A 15360-nucleotide genomic window follows, 5' to 3' on the forward strand; every position below is an offset into this window, starting at 1 on the left:
TGAAAAAGACAATCCATCAAAATTGGCATTTAGTCAAAGAAATCAAGGAACAGCTAAAAGAAGTGCCACTTTTCGCTTTCAAAAAAGACACAAGTATAGCCAACCAGATCGTCAGAGCAGCCGTACCCAAACCCAAGACAATGACCTTACGAGACTATGTAAGCTTACCTCCAATCACAGGCCATCACAAGTGCGGCACTTGTCTATGTTGCAATTCAACTATTGAAGGCGACCTCTTCCAGCACGAGGGCGTGTCATGGAAACATGACCAGTTTACCAACTGTAAAACGCGGAATATAGTGTATGCTATCACCTGCACTTGCAACATGCTATATATTGGAAAAACAAATCAAGAAGCCAGACATAGAATGTCACAACATAAATCTCGTATAAAAAAGAAAGTACTAACAGCTCCACTGGTCCAACACTGGATTGATGAATCTCATGGGGATGAGGATTTCAAATGGACAATTATATCTAAAATAGACCCAGATCCACGAGGTGGCGATTTAGAGGCCAAGCTAAGACAGAGAGAAGCGATGCTTATCCTGAAGTTTAATACCACTATCACAGGCCTGAACGAGATGTCTGAATTGTACCACCTTTGAGCTAATCTGCACATCTCATGTGGGGCCACCAGCCCGCATTTTCTGACAAACTGAGGAAATTACCCCTCTCTAGTGGCACAACACCACCCCTTCTGAGAGGCGTATCCTTAAGTTTATTTTCAAATGAGCTCCTTTACAAATGAGAGGCAACTTGTACACATAGAGGGATTATCGGTCCCTTTCGTTTCAGTTATTTAAGGAATTACTTATCAGAGACTAGAACTATCCACTGCTAACTACAACTCCCATGATCACTGTGGCGAGTTCATTACAACAATCACGGTTAATGAACATACAAAATCTGCATAAATGCCTAGAATTGCCTTATAAATTCTTTGATGCTTAATCAAATCTCGGGTGCCCGTTGAACACACATTAAATTCTGAGTCCTTTACTATTCACAACACGAAGCCGCGATGTATTCTCGCATTAGAGGGACTACAATTCCCATGAACACTTAGCCGACTTCATAATCAATTCCGGATGAACGCGGAACTGAACATGCCAAACTTGACGGCGTCTTCCCTGTAAACGGGAGTGAGTGAAGGAGGACACAGCAACTATTCAAGGTAAAAGACGCTCCGTTCGCCCCTTTAAATGCTCCATTCTGCACGGACGCTGACAGTTGTAATTCTTTTAAATCTCACTTAGACTACGTGTAAACTACCTTCCACACGAGTGATAATTTTTGAATACACTTTGACTACGTGTATATCGCTCTCGCACACTGGTTTCGAATTCAATAAAAACATTCGACTCGTTCCTGATGAAACGTAATTGACCGCTTTTGTGTCCAACACGCCTTGGTAATCACACAATTGCTTGTCATTTTTAGGAGTTGTCTACACATCGACTGAGAAGTCGGGTTATATTCCCCACTTGCCTTTCAAACCAACTTTTGGACTTTGCTATACATCAATTATGTAAGTTGCTACCCCTTTGGATTCGCTGTGCCCATATTGCCTGAACCCCCCCTTTTTTAAAATGACTGCAACATACTTAGAATGGTTCATTCTTTCTGTTCCAGACTTTGTGGACTTGAACATTCTTAAAAGAAAATACAGGTATGACATGAAAATGTGCTGATCCGTATGTGAGTTGAAGGTCGCTCATGTGTGGTTTCGACTGAGTGTTTGTTTATTTATGTTTTTCAGATCATGTCTGTTGGTCCTGAAGAGAATCTCTGAATTTATGCAGAGATTCGAAACGCGTCGACCCCCTTCTTCTCATTAATTCAGATTTATTCTGTTTTTTGCGATCAACCTGTTTTTTTGAAAAATTGTAAAGTATAAACATAGTGTGTGGTCGTATATGTAAAAAGATAATCTGGCACATTTTCATTTAGATGCATAGGCCCATCCTAGATTAGAGCAGAGATTCTGCAATGGGTCTTATCTGAAACAACTCGAATTTAAATTGAGGTTCCTCATTAGCCACATTATTTCTATATGTTGTCTATCGTCTAATCGTTGTCTAAAAGTGTCAATTTTCATGTTGTTATTGGTGAATTGTGATTTGGGTATTGATACCCCTATTGTCTTTGGTTTTCCGTTTTTGTGTTGAAATGCACCTTTAAACAAGTGTGACTCATATGTTGAACATTAGGTGAGTTTAACTGCAAATACTCATCCACAATTGGTTTTCCTGTTCAAATTGACTTGTTTATTGACATTTTGTAGCACGAGAAAGTAAAAAAGAAAAAGAAAACAAAAAACTTATGAAATAAATTATCTTTCAAAAGATTCTAGACTGAAATAGTGGTCTTTGGGTTGAGTAAATTTCCGCTCAACGCCTTGTCAAACAAGCATAAATTATTGCACAGTACTGGCAATTTCTTTGTTCATTCGGATTCTGGCACAGCCTTACTGTGCTTTTGCCAAAACCCTCTTTGTTACATAAGGTGTATCGCTTTGGGCACTGTGCCACTGCTAATCAGTGCCGCGATGCAAGTGCTCCCTATGTTAAATTACTGTATTGATTGAATTCCATGTTTGGCTTATTTGGTTTACTGTCAGTCCCTAGTCTAGTGCACGAGGAGTGCCAGGGCTTGTAAAGACAAATGCTGCTAGTGGGCTTGCAGCACGTGTTGTGCCACCCACACGAGCGGCCTAGTAAAAGTATGTCTAAAGGTCTGCCATTGCTAGACCTACGTGCAGTCTGGTAATGTCACGCGGACTGCGCGAGTACACCTACTTGCCAGTCCCCAAACCTTCCCTTCACTTCATGTTAGTCACCCCTATGGTAGGCCCGAGGGCAGGGTGAATTGTAAGCGTAAGGTAGGACAGGCCTGATGAAGTTGGCATGTCCTAATAGTCAATTACAGCCATATTCGTAATTCACTATTGTAAGGTTGCCTGCTCTCCATTAGTTAGAATGGGCTGCTGGGGTTATTAATGGTATGATCCTAGCGGGCTCGGGGAGCATGGCGCAATGCTGAGTTTGGTATCCCTGAACTCAGGGTTTAATAACGCATCCGTTTGGGTGGCTGGTTTTTGGACTCTGGGTTTGAAAATAGCACTTTTAGAAAGTGACTATTTTCTTGTCTAACTATTTCTGGTTTCTGCTGGTTTGGTGTGTGTGTGACAGGGGCTGGGTGGCTCCAGAGTTCTGAATGAGTCAGTGTGGGGTGAGTGGTACATCTGCATTGAGAGTAGGGGAAGAGTAGCTCCTGATAGCAAGCCCTGCCCAATACAATGCTGGCTCCAGCTCCTGCCGAGCGACGGATAGCTCTGCTCCTGCCAGTAACAATACTGGCTCCACCTCCTGCTGGGCGTCTGAGGACCCAGCCCTGCACCTTGAATAGGCCAGGTGCCTTTGCCTGGCTACACCCACAACAGACCCGGGATGAGGGGGAGTTCCCCTGCATGGACAAAGGGATCAAAGCCAAAAAGGGGTATAAGAGAAGGACCCCTGAACCAAGACTTTAGATCAATTCTGACAAGGAACCCTTAACCAAGGACAAGAAGCCTGCTGATCCATGGACTTGCCTACCCCTTCTGCCAGAGTGCTGTTTGCTGGGGGGAATCCTGCAGTCACTTCTTTATTTTTGCCAAGGAACCAGGAGAGAGGAACTGAGTGTGTACTCTCGAACTTTGCCGAGGAAATCTCCAAGGGCTGGAAGAGTGCCAGCCTCCTGCTGAAGTCACAGGGCTAAAAGACTTCACCATTTGCTAAAAGTGCTTGTTGCTGGAACCTAAAAGTACAGCACCTCTGAAGACATCCAGCAATCTCGACGCCGACGGACGTCGCCGAAAACAGCTCGACATCGTGAGTGCAGCTCCCGTGTCCCGCTTCATCGACGCCGGACGCTGGGCCCGATCGACGCTAGTAGCGAAACCGCTGCCAACGCCTCGACCCCGAGCCCTCTGGACGCTATGAGCGCTGCTCACTCTTGCAACATCATCATCGACGACGATGCCGTATCCTGCTTCACCTCGTGAGCGCTGCTCCTGCCTGACATCTGTCCACGCTGCTGCAGATCGCCCCGACTACGAGGCCTGACCGATGCCAAAGACACAACGCCGGACATCTCTATGCCGCTGATCATCGTGTGCTTCGCTTTTCCAAGGTACTGTGTTGTAGGGGGTCCGTGTGACTCCGGGCTTGACGTAGCGCTCCTCGCGGTCCACACCGAACCTTTGGATTAACTTTGCCTCAACATCATGTGACTCCCGTGTGGGTTACATTGTTGCCAAGAACTGTGATCTAAAGAAGAAGAGTTGCTTTTGTTACTAAAGACTTTGTGCTAAGAAGAAACTACGCTTGAACTATTATTTTTCCTTCCAAGAGTATTTATTAAGATTATGGTATATTTTTGTCGTTATCTGGTCTTGTGTTGAGCCTTATAAAAACATTCGTATTTTTTTAATACTACTGTGTCGTGTCAATTTGTAGTGTCTTTACTTTATTACTGTATGTGGTCATAAATGCTTAACGCACTGCCTCTGAGATAAGCCTGTCTGCTTTGCCAAGCTACCGAGGGGGTGAGCAGGGGTTATCTATGTGTGTGATCCCCTTGCCCTGACTAGAGGAGGTGAGTCCCTATTTGTCAGAAGTGTATACCTCTGCCAACTAGAGACGGCCGAGTCTAACATGAAGTATCCAGTTGGGCAAGTTGTTTCACAGTGAGTGTGAGACAGAGTGGAAGTTGATTTTTGGGAACAAGTGGCTTTCAGCAGCGTAATAGACTGATTTTGGGATCAGCCTCTGTGATCTTTGTTTTAACATAATCCTTAAAGGAGAGATTTGAATTTAAAAGCACAACGGTATTGTGAAGGTCTAGAGTACTTGTGAGAAGCCCCCTTGATTTGTTCTGTTAGGCCGGTCTGCACAGGGTGATGCAGTGTAGCCCATGAAACCATTTCAGGAACATCAATATTAACTTCACAGTGGTCATTCTGGGGTGCATTTTCAGCTGGAACCTGTTGCTACCTATTTCAGATGTTTCAATATTCCATCACATCCTAACTACAGTTGTCTTTCAGAGTTAGAAAAAAGTTGAAGGCACTACAGGTTATTGCACATGCTGTGGACCTGACAGGGTGTTTTAGAGCAGTTACTGGTTGTCAACGTCTTAATCACACAGATGCTTGTGGTACACAAGAGAAGCTAAACACATCACAGGGTCAACTATGTGTTCAACACCATGTATATAACATGTATGGATGCTGAACTCACTTTGAATATTCACAATTAAAACCAAGGCAGTCTGTTACCAGCTCTTTCTGTTAAAGAAAGTAAACGAACTCCACTCAGAAAGGGACTTCAGAACTGTATTACAAGCTCTGGTAACCTTGTTGCTGGCAACACCTTGCTCCACTTTTACCTTCCAGTCTCTACACTGTCCCCCCTCTTTAAAATACATTTTACTCATTGTAGCATTCCCCATGAAGGACATGAAGAAATGTCACTACATCACCCGTCCCTGAAGGATTTACAATAGCCCCTCTTGCTGGTCTGCACCATCTCTAAAAGTAGCTGCATCATCTACTAAACCATCACAATCGGCATCTTCATCTATTAGGCTGAGCTCACCAAATCTGGTGGCTCTTGGCATGTCGTCAACCAGGACACTATTAGGCAGGAGTTGACAATATGTAAGAAAGAAAGAAAAGCAACAGGTGTTCTCCATCTATGCGCCCAGGTTCTGGATTGACACCTGGGTATACATCAGGAACTCCCCTAAACCTACTCCAAATTAGGAAAGAGATGAAAATATAATCTCTAAAGACCTGTACATCACCACTCAGTAACGCTTACTACCACTCTCAGAAGGAACCCATTACCCTGCCCATCACTTGTATTTTTTTTAAACTTTGTATTAGGGATTTTATTATACAGGCTATAGTTTACATTAGTACATGCAATGATCAGAAAGGCATTTAGGTTTCAGGTACAAAAATGGCATGGTAGTCAATTATACAGTCCGGCAATTCCTTGTCCACACGATGTCAAGTCTCAGCAAGGGAAAGATGACTATGACACAGCAGAATGGTTACAGAAACACTGAAACAACTTTGTAGTGAAAAATACATCAGTTTCAACTCCTGGGTTGTCTGAAGTAATGAATATATAAAAAAGAAACAATTGATGGACGGAATGCTGGACAATGCATACATTCACCCCCAATCACAAGGATCTGGGTTAAATCCATCATTCTTTTGCTCATCACACCACCCCAGTTTGGACCCATCAGTCTTGACCCTGTTCCTTGTGGGCAGACCCTACTGCCAAGCCAGGTCCTCCCTGGACCGGAAACAAGCATCCTTGGCCCGCTTTCAGGGCATCACACCTCATCTGCCTGGCTAGCTTGAGTCCAGTGGTGAAGTGAGCACAGGACCCATGTCTGCGCATACCCTTCCCACTTAGGGCGGCATATACAAAAGAAACAATTGATGGACAGAAAGCTGGACAAAGCAAAGTAATGAATAGCCACAGGTTGACACCTGAGAATCGAAGCAAGACACCCTCTATGTTTGACCATCTTTTAAATTTATGTAAGAACATTCATACACTTCACTTCTGCAAGAACATAGAATTAGAGATGTAAAAAAGAAATTGTCAGTTGCCGTTTAGTTTTTAAGTTATTTGGTGGCTACAAAAACACTATTAAAGAAATTCCCACTATAAGCAGTTCATGGACCATTATTCTGAGACACAGCATATATTTTGTGACAATTAAGGGATCCTGCTGAGAGAGTTTCCCTTAATTGTCCCCTTGGTCGGCAACCTCTGTTGCTGACCGACAAAGCACAGTAGACTACATGGAGGTGCATCAAAGAGGGAGGATTTTGTACAAGGGGAACTTTTCAGGTACCTCACTGAAACTAACTATATTGTTTGGCTGCTGATTTTGACCAAAACAAGAGCTATTCTTAAAATGGAGTTACCAGCATCAATGTGCATATTTATTCTGCAGGAGCATTTGCATGTGTGCTGAGTCAGCATTTCATACAGTGGATGAAAACCTCTGAACGACTGCCTTGACTGCTGAGCCTGCCAACAACACATTACCAACAGTGACGAAGACTGAATGGCTCAGCATATGCGTCATCACACAGGATGACAGGCGGCAGGTCACGCCCTGCAGCCATTCTCTGGGAGACAGAGCAACCAGTGGAATGGAAATAAGAGCAGAGTGAACAGTCTAATTTCAGAAATTCTAATAAATGAAACCTTGGAAGTTCTGTTGGGAGAAAACTGAATATTGAGGAATTAATTGTTTTGAGTTCTTTTTAGGTTAGAGTTCTGGTATTCTTAATTGTTATATTGATTCTTTATTGTATCATGTAAGGAAGGTTCAACAACTTAATCCCCATTGCAGCTGCAGGAATGTCACAACCGCCTACATTTTTGGCTGATGCAAAAAAACGTTATTATTCTTGTTGCGATGGGGAAATAAACTTTATTCTTACCTTGTGATGATAGGGTGTGAAAAGTTTTCTGCCACAAGATAACAAGTAGTATTGTTTTATGTTTTGACTTTGGGAGGAAAGAAGAATATTGCCTTTAACATAGCAGGTGCCCTGGCTTCCCTCCGTCACTCGGTGCGCACAAGTTACCAGAAAGAAGGGCAGCTTATCTCTGGACTATTTGAGGGGACAGGGTATGCCGGAACCGCTCCTGGGCTGGCGGTTCTCAGCCAGGGACCAGATGGGCTAGGTCCAGACAACACCTCCCCACTGTATGGGCCTCTGTTCTCCGGCCTGCCACATGGGAAAGTGCCCAGGACAGGCTCCATCGGGCCCAGGCGGTACTCCCTTGGGTGTCAGGCCTGAGAGCTCTGGCCGGGCACTCCCTACACTGGGCTACGCCCTCCACTCCTCCAGCTCGGTTTGAGTTCAGGAGCTCTGGCAGGGGCCCTTGGTGGCCCTGGGGTGGAGTGTACCCTCTCCACCCTGGGCTCCGTCCGCGGGCCTGCCGATTGGCAGGGCACACAGGAAGCGGGCCTTGAGGAGACCTCCCCTGCGCACACCAGTACAAGATCTCCGGCTGGGCTAGTGGACCATGCTCTGCCATTGTCCCGGAATAGGGGTCCGTTGGGCCCAGGCAGGCCTCGTTCCTGCTTTGCCTGCCTGTCAAGGTGCCTGAGGGGACCCCTGGTCGGAGGTCCATCAGGGACCCCCAACTCAGCCCCAGGCCCAAGGACCAACCAGGGTACCTGAGGCCCGGCTGAAATGCAGAGCCCCCGAGCCCTCCTAAGGCTCGGGGGGAAGATTGGGTTTACTTGGGCACAGCCATCTGGTCGCGCCTCCCCCCTCGGTCATCTGGTTGAGAGCAATGCTTTCGCATGTGGCGACCAGATGGCCACCTGCCCTGGGAGTGCCGATGAGGACTCGTTTGCCTCCCTAATCTAAGCCAGTGCTCCAGGAGTTTGGGCACGTCTGCGTCTTGGGTCCCCTAAGTCTTGCGGTGCCCACAGGTTACCAGAAAGGGGGATACCCTTCCACCAGATTACTAAGGACAGGGTACTTCAAAACCCCTCTTGGCCTAGCGGTCCTCAGCTGGCAGCCAGACGGGCCAGGACACACCAACATGTAGCATGGTGCCCAGGATGGGAGCCCTTAGTCCTAGGGAGACCTCACCTCTACCCGGGAGATGACCCTCAGAGGCACCCTCATCTACAGACCCCTGGGACCACGCACACAATTCAGCGAAGACATCACAGACTTCATCAGCCCACACGCCCTCCCCTCCGCCGACTACATCCTCCTAGGGGACCTCAACTTCCACCTGGAGAACAACAAGGACCGCAACACCATCAACCTGCTGGACAACCTCGCCAACCTCGGACCCAAGCAACTGGTCAACACCCCCACCCACTACGCCGGCCACACGCTTGACCCAGTCTTCTCAGCCAGCAAGCACATCGCCTTCAGCCACTCCACCGGACTTCACTGGACCGACCACAGCTGCGTCCACTTCAGCTTCAGAAAAACTACTACCCACCACCACCCGCAACAGGTTCCTCACAGGAGCTGGAGCAAGATCACCACCGACCAACTCACCACCTCCCTCAGCCAGAACCCACCGGCCAGCACCCAACGAAGCAGCCCGCAACTTCACGCAGTGGCTGACCGCCTGCGCCGACGACCTCGCACCACTGAAGAACCCTCCCAGCAAACCCAGAAGCAAGAAGGCCCCCTAGTTCACCGACGAACTCAAGGACTCCAAGAAGACATGCCGCACCCTCGAGAAAGCCTGGCTCCTCGACCGGACCACTGACAACATGACCGCCCTCAAACACGTGACCCGCAAGCACCACCAGCTCATCTGCACCACCAAGAAGAAATCACTGAAGGATCGACTGGACAACAATGCCCACGACAGCATCGTCAAGGAGTTCTCCAACCCCAGCACCGGCAACAACAGCATCACCCCGTCACAAGATCTCTGCAACTCCCTCGCCTCATTCTTCCACCGCAAGATTGCCGACATCCACAACAGCTTCGGCGCACCTTCCTCGCACCCAACCGTCGAACCAACGCACCCCACCGCCACCCTCCGCATCTGGACCGCAGTGACCACCGAAGACACAGCCCGCACGATGAACACCATCCACTCCGGATCTCCGACTGCCCCCTGCCCCCACCACGTCTTCAACAAGGCCGACTCCACCATCGCACCCCAACTCTGAGACGTCATCAACACCTCCTTCGACCCCGCCACCTTCCCAGAGAGCTGGAAGCACGCCGAGCTCAGCACCCTACTGAAGAAACCAACAGCGGACCCCACCGACCTCAAAAAATTCCGCCCCATCTCGCTCCTCCCTTTTCCTGCCAAAGTCATCAAGAAGATCGCCAACAGACAGCTTGCCGCCTTCCTCGAGACAAATGGATCCCTCAACCCCTCGCAGTCCGGCTTCAGAGCCAACCACAGCACCGAGACCCCCCTCATCGCAGCCACCGACGACATCCGAGCCCTTCTCGACAACGGGGAAACAGCGGCACTCAACCTCCTGGACCTCTCCGCCGCGTTCGACACTGTCTGCCACCGCACCCTAGTCCAACGCCTCAGCATCACGGGCATCCAAGAGAAGGCATTGAAGTGGATCATCTCGTTCCTCGCTGGAAGAACACAGAGAGTCCGCCTCCCCCCGTTTCGCTCCGAGGCCACCGAAGTCATCTGCGGCGTCCCGCAAGGATCATCACTCAGCCCCACCCTCTTCAACGTCTACATGAGACCTCTCGCAGCCATCGCACGCCAACACAACCTCAACATCAGCTCCTACGCCGACGACACCCAGCTGATCCTCTCCCTCACCAGAGACCCCGACACCGCCAGAACCAGCCTCCACGAAGGGATGAAAGACGTCGCCGAGTGGATGAAGAACAGCAGCTTGAAACTGAACTCAGACAAGACGGAAGTCCTCATTCTTGGACCATCACCCGCCGCCTGGGACAACTCCTGGTGGCCCCCAGCTCTGGGCACCGCCCCCAAGCCGACAGACCACGCGCGCAACCTGGGCTTCATCCTGGACTCCTCCCTCTCGATGACCAGACAAGTCAACGCAGTCTCCTCTTCATGCTTTCACACCCTCCGCATGCTCCACAAGATCTTCCGATGGATCCCGATCGAAACCAGGAAGACGGTCACCCAGGCCCTCGTCACCAGCCGGCTGGACTACGGAAACACCCTCTACGCCGGAACCACAGCCAAGCTACAAAAAAGACTACATTGTATCCAGAACGCCTCCGCCCGACTCATCCTGGACATCCCTCGACGCAGCCACATCTCCGGCCACCTGAGGAACCTGCACTGGCTCCCTGTCAACAAGAGGATCACGTTCAGGCTCCTCACCCACGCACACAAGTCTCTCCACAACCTGGGCCCCAAGCACCTCAACGACCGGCTGACCTTCCACACGCCCACCCGCCAGCTACGGTCCGCTAGCCTCGCCCTTGCCGCCGTACCACGCATCCGAAGAGCCACCGCCGGTGGCAGATCCTTCTCCTACCTGGCGGCCAAGACATGGAACTCCCTCCCCATCCACCTTCGGCTGACCCAGGACCACCTCGCATTCAGGAGACAACACAAGACCTGGCTGTTCGAGCAGTAGCGGCCCCCTTCCCCAAGCGCCTTGAGACCCTTCCGGGTGAGTAGCGCGCTATACAAATGTTATGATTGATTGATTGATTGATTGACGGGGTTGAGGGGTTCCAGGCTCAGTCTCCTGGCCTGCCACTCCTCCAGCAGCCTGAGACGGGGTTTTGCCGGGCCCAGGGAGCATCACCCTGCTTGGCTGGGTTCAGGAGCTCTAGCCGGGGCCCTGGGGAGGGCGGCCTCCCCACTCCGGGCTCTGTCCTTGGGCCTGCCGCTTGGCAGGGTGCCTGGGATGCAGTCCTGTGGGCCTGGGGAGGCTTCATCCTGCTCCTCTGGGCACATGAGCCCTGGCTGGATCCAGGGGCCTCGCCGGGCTCTGGGTCGGTTGCTAAAGCCCTGGGTCCTGTCCCCCGGCCTGCTGCTATGCCAAATACCCTGTCTTGCCTGGGGAGCCCCCCCCTCGCTTAGCTGTGTTCAGGAGCTCTGTCTTGGGTCATTGAGGGCACCGGGGCTCCGTCCTCGGGCCTGGTGTGTGACAGGGTGCCCAGAATGGGGTTCAAGGGCCTTTATGAGATTAAGACCAATCTGGGCTAGCCCGGCCTCTTTGGTGACTCTAGGTAACCTTAGGTCAATCTCACGTCCCTGTGATGGGGACGTGCGATCGACCCAAGGTTACCTGCACTATAAACTTTCGATGGTACTTTCTGTGCCTACCATGGTGACCATGGGTAACGGGGAATCAGGGTTCGATTCCGGAGACGGAGCCTGAGAAATGGCTACGACATCCAAGGAAAGCAGCAGGCATGCAAATTACTCAATCCAAACTTGGGGAGGTAGTGACAAAAAATATCAAGACAGGACCTTTTCGAGGCCCTGTAATTGGAATGCGTACACTTTACATCCTTTAATGAGGATCCATTGGAGGGCAAGTCTGGTGCCAGCAGCCGTGATAATTCCAGCTCCAAACAAACTTGCTGCAGTTAAAAAGCTCGAAGTTGGATCTTGGGATCGAGCCGTGGGTCTGCCACAAAGCGAGCTACCACCTGTCCAAGTCCCTGCCTCTCGGCGCCCCCTTGATGCTCTTGACTGAGTGTCCTGGGGGTCCGCAGCGTTTACTTTGAAAAAAGTGTTCCAGGAATAGGACTCCTTTTCTATTTCGTTGATTTTCGGAACTGGGACCATGATTAAGAGGGACAGCTGGAAGTATTCACATTGTGCCCCTAGAGGTGAAAATTCTAGACCGGCGCAAGACAAACCAAAGCAAAAGCATTTGCCAAGAATGTTTTCATTAATCAAGAACGAAAGTAGGAGGTTTGAAGACGATCAAATACCATCGTAGTTCCGACCATAAACGATGCCAACCAGCGACCCGGCAGCGTTTTTCCCATGACCCGCTGAGCAGCTTCTGGGAAACCAAAGTCTTTGGGTTCTGGGGGGAGTATGGTTGCAAAGCTGAAACTTAAAGGAATTGATGGAAGGGCACCACCAGGAGTGGAGCCTGTGGCTTAATTTGACTCAACACGGGAAACCGCACCCAGCCCGGACACGGAAAGGATTGACAGATTGATAGCTCTTTCTCGATTCTGTGGGTGGTGGTCCATGGCCGTTACTTAGTTGGTGGAGTGATTTGTCAGGTTAATTCCGATAACAAACAAGACTCTTCCATGTTAACTAGTTAGGTGACCCCCAGCGGTCGGAGTCCAACTTCTTAGAGCTTTTTTTCACCCAACGGTGTAGTCTGACTCCCAGAGGGGGAGCCTTGAATGGGGCTCCAGGGCCATCTCGCTCCACAGTCAATGGACGGACGGCGTTGCCTTCCTCGAGCCTCTCCTGCACCCGCAGGTGGGCAATCGTTTTCAAAAAGTTGCCTGTGACTCTTGGCAGTGGATCACTTGGCTCGCGCATCAATGAAGAACGCAGCTAGCTGCGAGAAATAGTGTGGCTTGCAGGACATTGATCATCGACACTTTGAACGTACCATGCGGCCCCTGACATGAGCCCTGGGGCTTCCCTGGGATGCAGCTGGGGCTGTCACAGGGTTATCTCTGCTTCCCTTCATCCCCCCCACAAGGTCAGACCCCCCAATCACCTGTGACAGGGTCCCTAACTGGGTCCTGCTGCGGAGGTGCCCCACTTAGCCTTGCTTCCCCACCTTAGTGCTGAGGGGGTGTGTGATGACCGGTCTGCTACATCCCAGGGTACCGGGCTGCGTGCTGTGCATGGCTGTCTGTGGTGTAAATGTAAAAATGTCTTGTATTTGTAAAGCGCAAACAATTACCCAAAGGTGTCAAGGTGCTGGGGGCCCTCGGGAAGATTAAGCGACCTATTGCCCAGAGTTACAGGGTGCTGGGCTGATCTGCCGCAGGCCCCGGGGATCAAACCTTGAGCCCCTGGGTTCCAGAGTCAGTCGCCCTGGCCCCTGCACAACACCTCTGTGTCCAACTGGCTGCCCTCTGGTACACAGTCTAAATATTGATTCCTAATTGTCGACCTACACATATATTGAGTTGGAAATATCGAAGGTACAGAATTTCGATGTCAAGAATATCGTTGGACAGAATATCGACCCTTAGGTAAGTAATATTGAATTTATTTATATTGATGTAAGTAATATCGAAGTTAGTAATATCGATAGCATATATATTGATGTAACTAATTTCGATATTACTAATATTTTTATGAATTTAATTATGTATGTCTAATATGTTTTTGTTAAGTATTTAATTTTTTTTAATTATATGTGTATTATTTTTATATATTAATAATGTTATTTTTAAGTAAATTTTATGTTTTAGTACTGGAGCGGGTTGTGGGTTTATAGGGGAATAGGGTGGGAAGTAATTAAAATATACTTAATTAATTAATATTTTTTAGGAATTATAAATTCATTTAATTCATTTTTGGTTTTATTTCTGTAGGAGTTGTGGGTTTATAGGGGAATTGGGTGGGAAGTAAATTAATTGTAATTCATTAATGATTTATATTTGTTTGTTATGGATAATTATTTTACTTATAATTAATTATTAATTGGCAATTGATTTTTAAATTGATTATTTTTTTTTAATTGGTAATTAATATTTTTAATTGTTATTTACTTTTTTTTAATTGGTAATTCATGTTTGTAATTGGGAAATAATTTTTGTAATTGGTAAATAATTATTTAATTGGTAAATAATTTTGTTAATTGGCAATTCATATTTTTAATTGGCAATTATTTCTTATTAATTGGAAAATAATTGTAATTAATTGGTAATCAATGTTTTATAAAAATGATCATTTTGTATAAAAAATATTTTTATTGTTTAATAATTTTTTATTGTGAATTAATTTTAAATAATATTTTTTTGTAATGGAAAATATTTTTTTGTTTAATATTTCATATTTGCTGGATAAGATTTATTAATTAATATTTATTGGTATTTGTTGTTAAATATTGTTAATTAATTATTCAAGTAATTACTTTTAATGATTAATAATTGTTTGTAAATGATGTATATTTATTTTAAAATTTAATTATACATTATTTTAAATATAAAAATTATTTATAAGTATGTAATATTTAAATTCTCCACTATCCAATGCTTTCTCTACTGTTGCACCCTCTGGAGTTAGAATAGTAATTTTTACCCCTGCGCTATCCAACGCTTTCCCTACTGTTGCACACTTTGGAATTGGAATAGTAATTTTTACCCCTACACTATCCAACGCTTTCCCTACTGTTGCAACCTCTGGAGTTGGAATAGTAATTTTTACCCCTACGCTATCCAACGCTTTCCTTACTGTTACACACTCTGAAGTTGGAATAGTAATTTTTACCGCTACGCTATCCAACTCTTTCCCTACTGTTGCACCCTTTGGAGTTGGAATCGTAATTGTTACCCTTACACTATCCAATGCTTTCCCTACTGTTGCACCCTCTGGAGTGGGAATAGTAATGTAATTTTTACCCCTACGCTATCCAACACTTTCCTTACTTTTACACACTCTGGAGTTGCAATAGTAATTTTTATCCCTAGGCTATCCAATGTTTTCCCTACTGTTACACCCTCTGGAGTTGGAATAGTAGTTTTTACCCCTACGCTATCCAATGCTTTCCCTACTGTTGCACCCTCTGGAGTTGGAAAAGTAATTTGTACCCCTACGCTATCCAACGCTTTCCTTACTGTTACACCCTCTGGAGTTGGAATAGTAATTTTTATGCCTACGCTAT

At 47.4% G+C, this 15360-nt stretch overlaps 1 pseudogene; it reads left to right on the forward strand.

Annotated features, from left to right (window-relative positions):
- The first annotated feature begins 13022 nt into the window (after nucleotides 1–13022).
- LOC147751238 (5.8S ribosomal RNA) lies at nucleotides 13023–13171 on the forward strand (annotated as a pseudogene).
- Nucleotides 13172–15360: the final 2189 nt, after the last annotated feature.

Source organism: Lissotriton vulgaris, chromosome 1_1 (assembly GCF_964263255.1).
Source record: "Lissotriton vulgaris chromosome 1_1, aLisVul1.2, whole genome shotgun sequence".
Classification (NCBI taxonomy): Eukaryota; Metazoa; Chordata; class Amphibia; order Caudata; family Salamandridae; genus Lissotriton; species Lissotriton vulgaris.